At 44.5% G+C, this 8,421-nt stretch overlaps 1 long non-coding RNA gene across 1 annotated transcript; it reads left to right on the top strand.

The window, feature by feature from the left end:
- The first annotated feature begins 278 nt into the window (after positions 1 to 278).
- On the top strand, positions 279 to 6,213 carry LOC125358450. Its single transcript, XR_007212307.1, has 3 exons — positions 279 to 626; positions 3,366 to 3,573; positions 5,758 to 6,213. It is a non-coding gene; the product is annotated as an uncharacterized LOC125358450 (long non-coding RNA).
- Positions 6,214 to 8,421: the final 2,208 nt, after the last annotated feature.

Raw genomic sequence — 8,421 nt, 5'->3', positions numbered from 1 at the left:
CAATCATTTGAAATTTCAGAAAGAAGTCAAGTACAACAAACCGTGGAGACTATCGATGTCCCCACAACCCACAATTGGCAAATTAAAGCCATCATCAATTCTGTTCCTTCTTTTTCTGCCCAAGAGGCTTTGAAGGTAGAGAAAGGTGATGGGAGCGCAGGTAGCATAGGTGCGCATGTGCACACCTAGAGGTATAGGCACAGGCAACCTAGCTGCGCATGCGCACAGGTGAAGGTCACCCAAAACTGTTGAAGGGCAAACTACCAGTGGAGGCTGTGAGGAAGGAAACACCTAGGGGAGGTGAATTTTACTTTTCCACTCCTAACAATCTTCCTCCACAAGCCCTTGTGCAATCAGCACTTGCTCATTCTCGCTGAGAGACGCAGGCAGAGACCTCGGCTGAAGAATTGGATAGAGAGAGCATTTGGGCACTACCGCTCGGTTTTGGGTGTTGGCAATGGGTCCACTTGATTCTACTCTGCAGAGCTTTTCTCGACATGGAAAGTGGACTTGTGAGCCTGACATTCAGTGATTTCGACCTCTACATTTGGCTACCACAGCCCCCAAGACAATGGTGCTGACTCCAGGAGAGGACACACAAGGGAAGGTTGTGGGAAGAATTCCAGGTATGCGTTTTAAATTAAGGGGGAAAAAATCAAGAAAGTTGATTTTATGGCTGGAAGATCTGCTATGGGATGGGCATTTGGTTAGGATTAGGATGAAACATTCCAAATAGCACTAGAAAATGACCAGTCAGGGGGAAAAAAACCAAACACCAAATCTCTCTTGGATGTCTGCATCATATAAATCTAATAAGACAGAGTGAAAAATATTGGATTTATTTTTACAAGTTAGCTGTGACCTTCTCAACCTCCTGAATGGATTCACTTCGCACGGCTCCTCTTAAGGGCCTTAGGGTTACGACTAACTCATAAAAATAAATCCAATATTTTCCCCTTAGCCATGTCATAGCCAATGTAGGAATTCAGATGATGGGGCAGGAGAGGTGGGTTTTCATTTTGTTTGACCTCCCATTATGAGAGGTGCTGAGCCCTCAGCCCTGGCGGGGCTTCCAGCTTCCTGGCCCTCCAGGAACTTGTGTACAAAGGAAGAAAAACAAAGCACCTGTGTCTGGGCCAAGCCCAGGGCAGGGCAGAATGGCGACATAGTGACCAGATGAGGCGGTTGTGGTGCAGCTGGAGAGAGACATAGGCCTTGGGGGACACAAGGAAGTGGGTGGGTAGAATAGCCTGCTGCCTTCTAGAGAGAAGGACAGTCTTAACTTTGCAGAGGGCTTTCCAAACTGGAGAGGTGGCTCACACCTGCAATCCCTGCTACTTGGGAGGCAGAGAGGAGAGGATTGCAGTTCAAGGCCAACTGGGCCCAACAGTTACCCAGATTCCATCTCAGTTAAACTACACATGGGAGTGTATGTCTGGGATATCAACTATGTAGGGAATGTAGGTAGGATGATATTGAAGTCTGAGGCTAGCTTTGGGCAAAGACTTTAGACCCTTTTAAAAAATCAAGCAAAAAGGGCTAGGAGCATGGCTCAAGGGGTAAAATGCCTGCCTAGCAAGTACAAGACCCTGAGTTCAAATCACAGTACTGAAAAAAAAGGAGGGTCTTCCTGGTGGGAAGGAATCGGCTTCTGTGGGGTCATCCACGTGGGCTGTCAGACAAGACAGGCTGCTTAGACCAGCCCCATGGTCAGTATTCATGTCCTGGCTGTGCCATGTGCAGCTGTATGACCTCAGGCAAATCATTGCTCCTCTCAGATGGCTTGGTGATGACTAAAGGAAGTAATGGAAGTGGACTCTAGAGAGCAAGAGTTGGAACAGAGTGAGCACTCTGCAGATACTAGTGTTACAGAACCCAGCTCATGGTCAGCCACAAATATGATCGTCTCTCTCTTCCCTCTTCTCTCTCTAATCTGTCATTCTGTTTTGTTTATCAGCAGTACTAGAGTTTGAACCCAGGGCCTCACCATTGGAATCTTGGCCTCCAGCTGCTCCCCTCCCCCTTTTGGCTTCAGTGTGTTTGTAGATAAGGTCGTATGCTTTTGCTCAGGCCAACCTTGAACCTCAATCCTCCTTTGTCTGTTTTTGGAATAGCTGAAGGTACAACGTGTACCCTTATGCACGGCTAACTTTTTACTTAGACTGGCTTTGAGCTGGTATCTTCCTATGTCTACCTCCGGAGTAGTTGAAATTATACACAGGAACCACCACTTGGAGCCCAAAATCCTCTTTAGAATGCTTAGGGTGTATATGGGATCATTTTGCACTCAAAAGCCCAGGGGCCAGTGTTGACACTCTTTTTCCCTTCACTCCATAATCTATGCACTGGTCACATTACTTTACTGTCCACTCTATTTTACACTAGTCTCTACAACTGTTCCTATGATCTGCTGTACGCACAGGATTTTAGGGACCTTGATACTTTGTTTGTGAGGTGTTCGATGATGGCGTCCCTGTGGAAAAGAGGCGGCTCCTTAGGAAATTTAACAGGTGCCATGGGACTGAGTAACTCTACTTCTAGATACATATTTGAGCACTGAGAATAGGTAATCAGCCAGAACCTTGCACACCTATGTTCATGCAGTTCTACCCACAATTCACAGAAGGTGAGAATGACCAAGCATCCATCCATCAATTGAAGAATGGATAGACAAACTTTGACATGTTGGTGCGGTAGAATATTATTCAGCTATCACAAAGAATGGAATGATAATATGCATAAGCCATGACATCACTGAGCCATGAGCACCTTATTCTCAAAGAAGCCAGACCCTCCCAGACACATATCGTGTGATTTCATTTGAATGAAATGTGCACGACAGGCACAGAAGCAGATTTGTTAATGGATGCCAAGAGCTGGGAGGCCAGGAAATGGGGTTACTGTTTGTAACCATGAAAATGGAGAATATACTCAACACCACTTAAAGAGTATGTATATTTTACCATTTTTAAAAATATTGGTTTTGCTTTCTTTGAAATTCAGATTTAACTGGACATCTCATTTTATTATCAGACAACCCAACCCTCAGCATACCAGTCTACATGTGATTGCTTCTGGAGCTCTAGTGGGTTCAGGCATGACCATCTAGATAGCTTCTCTAGTCCCTACCCCCAGCCAGGGCAGGGTCCACTCTCTGCCTTCTACTCCACCCCACCCTTTACTAGAGCAGCATAGCTGGGATTACAGATGTACATCACCGTGCCCTGCTAACTTTTTGCCTGGACTGACCTCAGATCACAATCCTCTATCCCTCCTCCTGTCTGAGATCTTGCTTAGCAGTCTCTTGTGTATTTGCTTCTTGGTCATCAGTGACTTTGTTCAACCCCCCTGTGCTTTGCCTGCAGGGAGAACCCCAACATTGCCGAGTCTCCCATATGCCTTTGGATCCAGTTAAGTGGTTCATCAGGTGCTTAGGGGTGAGGAGATATTGGACTTCCAGAAACTGCAACCCTTCCTTCCATACCCTAGACCTCCTTCCAGATGTTCAATAAAGGACTCGGATTTCCTGGACCTCTCTGCTCCAGGCGATTGTCTCTGGCTGTGCTATTGCAGGTCAGAGCTGTTTTTCCTCCTTCCTGATCTTTAATATAAGCAATATCCTCCCCACTGGGGCTCCTCCAACAGCGGTTTGCTTCAAGAGCACAAATTAAAGTGATGCCACCAAGGGCATTAAAGGTCTTAGCAGAGTCAACATCAGGAGCATCATGCACTCTCTATTTAATATGAAGAGTGACGAAGTGAGCCACTGCCCTTCCAGCCAGGCCTGGTCTGAATACCAAAGACACATGGGGGGCGGGGGGAGGACAGAGGGGAGGAGCTCTGAGCTGCCATTCAATTTATGACACCCAGATCATCTGCCAGGCCCTGTGGAGCTGTGGGAAAGAAGGTAAAGGTCAGGAACTCTCAGCAAATATTTGGAGGGCTGTTCCATGCCTGGTGGGTTTGGACACAAGGTAATCCTCTCCTGAAAAGGGCCCAGTAATCCCTGAGCAAATACTTGGCCTAACTGGTAACTCTGGCTGAGCTAACCCAGTTCCCTCAGGATACGCAGGAAGGGAGAAGGTGAGCCCAGCAAGTGGAGGTTTGAATGGAATTGGAAAAGGCCTCAGCTCCAAGAAGGAGCATAGATGCTGAGGAATGATTCTAGGTGCTTGACTTGGTACACTGGTGTGTACAAAATTTTGTACAATATATGTCTTGAGAAAAACTCTGTTTACCAGGCTTTGAGCTAGAAATGAGGTGTTAGAGGTGAAAAAATCTGGCCCTTCTCAAGAGTCCAGAGTTTGATCACATAACCAATCCACAAACTCCCTGAGAACAAGTAAGATCTCTGAGCTTGTTTACTATTGGACTTACACAGCAGTTTCAAGCACATGGATGAATGGATGGATGGATGGATAGATGAATTCAAAGGAGTCTTCCATCCCACCCCATGGGATTAAAGATAACTTCCTAGAGATGAACTTAGAGTCAGAGTTATTAGAGAGACAAAAGAAGGATAGCCCTAATAGAAGCAATAGATATGCAAAGATACAAAGATAAAGGGGTCATGACATGACCCACTGGTTGGGAGCTACCAGTGCTTCCATTGTCTGGTAAGTAGAGCTTGATGGGCACCAGATCAGAGTCTGGAGGCAATGGAAGGATGTTGGTGGAGAACTTGCAGGATTTGGTGAGGAGATTCCATTCCTTCTGGAAGCTCCTGAAGGATTTTAAGTAGCAAAGCAACAAGATCTGATTTGCATTTTGTGTTCTCTCTGTGAAGGATGAGTTTGTTCATGTTATCTGTTAATGCATCTTTAAAACAAAGTTGTACTATAAACACAGTATTGTGTTGGCTCTAGATTGGCCTGGCCAGGAGGGACATAATATGGAATACATATGTAATTTAAATTTCTTCTGCTGGCCCCTTTTCATTTAACCAATTAAAAAGGAACAGGCGGTGAACTTAGTAATGTATTTTATTTGACCCAATACACTTAAAATATCATCTTTTTCTGTTCAAACTACTTTACTCCCAGTACATCTCAATCTGCCCTGGCCACATTTCAAGTGCTTAGACCACACACGTAAGGATAGTGGCTGTCATATTTCACAGTGGACACAGGGCTGGTCAGTGAGTGCAAAGTGGTTCTCTAGCAGAAAAGACTCAGAATTAAGGAAGCCAACAAAGTAACACAGTGAAAGAGTAGTAGCACAGTGTAGAGAGAGGAATTGTGACACCCTTAGGAGTAATAGGGATAAACATAGTCCTTGAGAATGACCCAGGTCAGTGAAGTCAACTGATCAAGGGGTCTTTGACCAAAAGAAACACTGCAACAGACTGATGGCTTACCCTTACTGAGCTGCTCCAAGGCCAGGAAGTGCCAGCTCAAGATGAAGAGGAAGAACCATCACCACAGTGTACATTTATTGCAAGAGCCATGGCAAACCACCAAAGGGTCATAAGCAGCAACACGACTGTGGCCAGATCACTGTAGGTGGGAGCTGTGTACACTATGGGTAGGTAGAAGGGGAAGGAGGGAGCAGGTGGTCAGTTTTCTACAGCAGCTGATCTAGCATAGGATACTGGTGGTGAGAATGAGGATAGATGCATTAGGAGTGGAACCAAGTCAATAAATGCACCAGAAAGTGAGAAGATAGCTATTATGTCACATGGATTGTGTGCATGTGTGGAGGGGGAAGAAGTGCAGTTTTAAAATAAAGCTAACCCTGTGTTTCTGGTGCTCTTTTTAGGATGGAGAAGTACCTGGAAACAGAGTTGTGGCTTTGGGGATCTGAGAGCTGGTCAGTATAGGTATGTGTGATTGTGGTGAAATACATGGAAATGGATAAGATTATTAAGTGCAGAGTTTCTCTTCTCCACTGGGGACATTCTGCAGTATCTGGAGAAATTCTTCATTGCTCCAATGTGGAGTGGTATCTAACTAGTGGTATCTAACAGGGAGAGGCCAGAGATGTGCAGACATTCTACAGTGCACAGGATCCTGAGCAGCAAAGATGCACCTAACCAAACAAATAGTGCAGAGGCTGAGAAAACACAGATCTTCTAGATCTGTAGAGAGCAAAGAGCCTCAGAGGGAGCACTAAGATGCTCTGGTATTCAAGGCAAGCAAATAGCCCTGAAAAGGACCCACCAACGAAGGGAGAGGGTGAGATTCAAAGAGAAAGGAGGAAGCAGTTCAGTTGCAAGCAGGAGGCACTCACTCGTTAGTGGCCTCTGAGAAGTTCAGGGACCTGATGAGGTTACTCCATTGCATCTTTTTAGTTGAAATCATTTCCATTTTCATTGTTCTTCTCTAGGAACCCATGGATGCCCCCAAATATTGAGCACTTGAGAAGCAGAATTGCATGTATAGGAAGAGCCCAGGCTATACACTTTGTATCTATGTTTTTCTGAGCAAGCTGCTCAGTCCCTCTGAGCCTCAGTTTCTTCACCAGGAAATGGGGCTCATGGCATGCTCAAGAAGATAATACATTTGGCATATAGTAAGTGCTGACTTAGTGGGTCTCACTTTTTCCCTTTCCTCTGTCACCTCTGGTAAGCCTTGCCTAAATGTTATTTTTAGATTTGTTTTTCCCTGTCTCTTCATTTCTGACCAAAAGAAAAAAAAAAAGGATTGGTTTGGGGATCAAGTTTTGGTTGCCTCCTTACCTTACAGATAAAGTTCTGCTGGTTGTTTTTATAGGCTACTACATAGCCTATTTGGGAAAACCCCCTTCTTTCTTTTTCCCTCCTTATTCCCTCCCACATCCTTTTTTCTTCCCTCATTTATATTCTTTGTCTTGATTACATGATTGGTAAGTCCAGTGGTTTAGCTCATTCTTTATAAGCCTTGGAAGTAGGAAAAGAGCTACCTTCATGGATACCCTTTGAGAACCATGATACCTGGCCTTTTCAAATGTTCTTCCCCATTGATTCCTCTAAAACTCTGAGTGAGCCATACTTCTCTTGGGTACCAGCCCCCCTTGACATCTGACAAATTCCTAATGGAGTTGGGGTGATGAGCAGATGAAAGCTAACAGCCATGAGAACATCATTCCAGAGTACAAAGTTCTCAAATGGGCAGCTTTGAAGAAAATCTTGATTTTTCCCTAGAAGCTTATAGGATTTTTCTAAAGAGAGCTTTGATAGAAGAAAATGTTCCCAAAGTATTTGGGGAGGGGGGGAAATCCATTGCAGATGCTTGGTGTGATTTATATTTAGTAATGGTTTGGTCCTCACAGATATAGCAGTTGAAGGTATATTCATCTTTTACAGACGTCTGCCACAGTAGCAGATGGCCTTCTGTGAATGATGCCCCAGAAATGGACCGTTAAAGACAATGTCATCTTGTTTGTGTCTTGAGATAGAAGTTACCCATGATGCCCAGGGATAGATGGGTGGATGGTGTCACCTCTTCCCTGACACTCCACTCAGTCTGCAGCCATGTCTGTAAAGATTCCAAATGAAAAAACAACCCCTCAAAAGAAAAAAAAAATCCCACCACCAACAACAAAAAACCACATTGCCGGCTGTTTATTTCCTGCTCATCTGAACAAAATGGCTTTGAATTTACATAATTAAAATGCTGGTGTCTTTTCAGATCAGAACAATGGGTAATTAACATTGTTCCTTGTCAGCCAGAAAATACCTGGGGAAGAAGCTATCCGAGCTCAGCCATTTTCCTTTTGGGCCACATCTCCTGGACAATCAGGGCTAATTGAATCACCCCAAACTCATCAGAAATGAATGGAGAAACACTGAGCTTTGCTAGCCCTTCTCACAATCGACTCAGAAAAGCCTGCTTGCTCACACAATCCTGCTCAGGATCAGAACCCCAGCCTTGCTTCTAGGATGACAGCCTTGACAGTCTAATTTAAGAGTGCTGCTTAAAATCTTAATCAGTGCGTTGAGATGAACAGAGGCGAGTTTCGACACTGTGTTTGTTGTTTATGGTTATCATTGTTAATAAATGTTAAAATGCTTTCACAGGTGTGGAAACAGGCTCATCTCTGGGATGTGGCTCTCTTAGGTCTGTATACTGGCTCTATCAAGAAAAGAAAAATGTCATTGTTGAGAATGAAGACGTAACGTATTCATCAGAGCTTGCCTGCCTTTTATTTTGTGGTTCCCTGAAAGCTATCTGCACTCCTAAGCCAGAGTCCATCTTTTCTGCACAAGCGCTATCTTGATTGACACATCTCCAAATAAGCTTCTGAATAGCTTTCCGTATTAACCTCAGAATAATTCAGATGTCAAATTACGGCTCGCAGACTCTCTGACTCCTCCAGAGCCCCAGAATGAATTTTTTAAATATTTGGGAGAACGTATTATGATGAAATTTTGTTCAGGTTGGGTCAAAGTTCATATCATTTGGTAATAAAAGAGCCACAGAGGCTGTTTGCCCAGGGTAGGCT

Source organism: Perognathus longimembris, chromosome 10 (genome assembly GCF_023159225.1).
Source record: "Perognathus longimembris pacificus isolate PPM17 chromosome 10, ASM2315922v1, whole genome shotgun sequence".
Taxonomy (NCBI): Eukaryota; Metazoa; Chordata; class Mammalia; order Rodentia; family Heteromyidae; genus Perognathus; species Perognathus longimembris.
The sequence above is the reverse complement of the archived record's forward strand: the minus strand, read 5'-3'. Positions and strand labels throughout refer to the sequence as shown.